This window comes from Poecilia reticulata, linkage group LG22 (genome assembly GCF_000633615.1).
Source record: "Poecilia reticulata strain Guanapo linkage group LG22, Guppy_female_1.0+MT, whole genome shotgun sequence".
In the NCBI taxonomy this organism is placed as follows: domain Eukaryota; kingdom Metazoa; phylum Chordata; class Actinopteri; order Cyprinodontiformes; family Poeciliidae; genus Poecilia; species Poecilia reticulata.
Genome location: NC_024352.1, coordinates 990,690 through 993,006, shown reverse-complemented (window position 1 = coordinate 993,006; position 2,317 = coordinate 990,690). Strand labels below are relative to the sequence as shown.

At 35.5% G+C, this 2,317-nt stretch overlaps 1 protein-coding gene across 4 annotated transcripts in view; it reads left to right on the top strand.

Annotated features, from left to right (window-relative positions):
• esr2b (estrogen receptor 2b) overlaps window positions 1-2,317 on the top strand; it is a 148,905-nt gene that overhangs the window by 55,493 nt on the left and 91,095 nt on the right. The window contains exon 2 of one of the 4 annotated variants that reach the window (XM_008398649.2): window positions 80-156. The exons of the other annotated variants lie outside the window; for them this stretch is intronic. The gene's annotated coding sequence lies outside the window, so the exon portion shown is untranslated. The remainder of the gene's footprint in view (window positions 1-79; window positions 157-2,317) is intronic. 4 annotated transcript variants of the gene reach the window in all.

Below are 2,317 nucleotides of genomic sequence, written 5' to 3'. Positions count from 1 at the left end.
ACTGTAACTGCTACTCATACTGCTGAATTATTTAAATAATTACACTAGAAAACTAAAAATGTGCACTTGTGTGTCCCAGAGTGTTGAGAGAAAAAAGGGGATGCTGTTGTCTTATTGAGTTTCTTGGGGAAAAGCAAGAAGTTTTCTTCATGACAGGTATGTACTTAAATGACTGATTATTTCAAGATGTTTACATAATATCTCCTCTCCTTTTTTGTCCTCTTCTTTTGTCTCATTTTCCTCACTTCTTTCACATTACACAAAAATCAACCAGGAAAACTAGATTATATCAAAACATCTTGGTGTTGACGTTGATAAAATATGGCTGAACTAGCGATGGGATGAAGTTTCAAACAAGAATCAGATAAATGAGTGTTGCAATACCAGTGATTCCCCCAGTGTACTATAGGTCTGGTGGATTGCCTGACTTTACATGCCCTGCCACCAGGCTTAGGATTGCTCGTTTTTATTTTAAATGTTTTTTAATACATTAGTAACTCCGGTCTGTATGGTCAACTCCGCTGCGCACTAGTGGAGCAGAGTCCTTCCTGAAAGAGGGATTTATAGTTGATACATTGAGGAGGGCAGAAAACGGAACAGCAGCACCAGTAGAATATCATTGTGCTTAACCTTTGATACAAAGTATTTGCTTTTCCATAAAGAAAACACCATTACAGTCCATTCTGATCACTGGGGATTCTATTGAACTAGAATCACAAATACTTGTGAAAATTTTTGAATGGTTAGTTGAACTTTAAGAGCCATATTGATAAAATACAAAAAACCGCAAKATCAAACATTAATTGTTAGATAATTAGATAATGTCTTAACACTTCACTTGGCAGAGTGTCCTTCCACTCAATCATGCTGTCATGCTTCATGCTTTCTTACATAGCTACTGTTTGGTCACAGACTAACTAAACTATACTCAAACCAATAGAGTATAATGGTTAAATGTTTTATATCAAAAGCCAATCTGATTTAATCACTGCCATATCCTGGATAAATTTGGTATTCTGGATTTTTTATCTTTTTTTTTTATTTTATGAGTCACAACTTTTTAAAATTTATTTTAAATGTCTAAGAGGAATTGCACCTAAACCATTAAGCAATTTTATACAGAAAAAATTGCAGGGTAACAATAGATCTACCAGAGTAACTTCGATCAGCAACTGTAAGGTTCCCTTAGAACATCAGAAGCACTTTTGCTCAAAGTGCTTTTTCTTTGAGAAGACTGGAGTTTGAAACTGACTTCCTGTGAATTTAAAATCTACAGGGTGGGCCATAAGTTTCCATGCATAGAAAAAAATAAATATTTTATATTGGACAATTATTTTTATTTTTGTGGGACTCTGTGTAATTGCTGCACATCTTGGACCACTTCGTGATAGTTTTCTGAAACTTACAAATATGTTTTGCCAGTGTTAGGTGTGATGCTCGTTCCATGTCTTCTGTTAAAGTTTTGTGCAACCATGTGACTGCTTCCCAATCCAGCTATCAGTATAATTTCAGTTCTTTGCTCGTTTGTCAAATGCATCTTCTTGGGTATCTGAAATATAAAAGAAATATACAATTTACATTTTCCTATGTATGGAAACTTATGGCCCACCCTGTATAACCAGCTTCAGTGTGTTCAAAAGACAAAACTCAGGCTATGCCAAAAACTGAACTGTATCCATCTGTTTCTTTTTTATTGTTGTTTTACTTTTTTAACTTATATATGGTTTTGCATATGTTGTCTATCATGTTCTATTTTTAATTATTATTACCATGTCACTTCCTAATAGTGTTTACAGAATCTGCATTTCCTCCCTGTGCATGTGCAACTTCCTCCAACAGTCCAAAAAACATGACTGTCAGGTTGATTGGTCTCGCTGCATTGTACTAGTTGGTGTACGTGTGTATCACGATTGACTGCCGGAGATAGGCACCAGCACCCCTCGCGACATCACCAGTCATATGCGTGGGGGTTAATGGATGGATGTTTAGAAAAGCCCACGTGGGGGCAGGTGCTGCAAATTAGCTTATGCTAAATAAGCTAATAAAACAGAAACTACGGGATTTATGTTTTATTCAGCTTGACTATGTGTCCCTATATATGGAGCCCCTTAGGAAACACAGGGAAAAATCTTTCTTTTGCCTTCCCTTGCAATACTTTTGCGTTACTTCACAATACATTTTGTGTTCCCTGACAACATGCTTATACTGCAATATTTGCTGGTCTATTTTGTATACAGTCGCAAATGTAAATTTAAAATTTCAAATATACACACATTTAAAGAGCCTCAGTGGAAACATGTTTATTATTAATAATAAT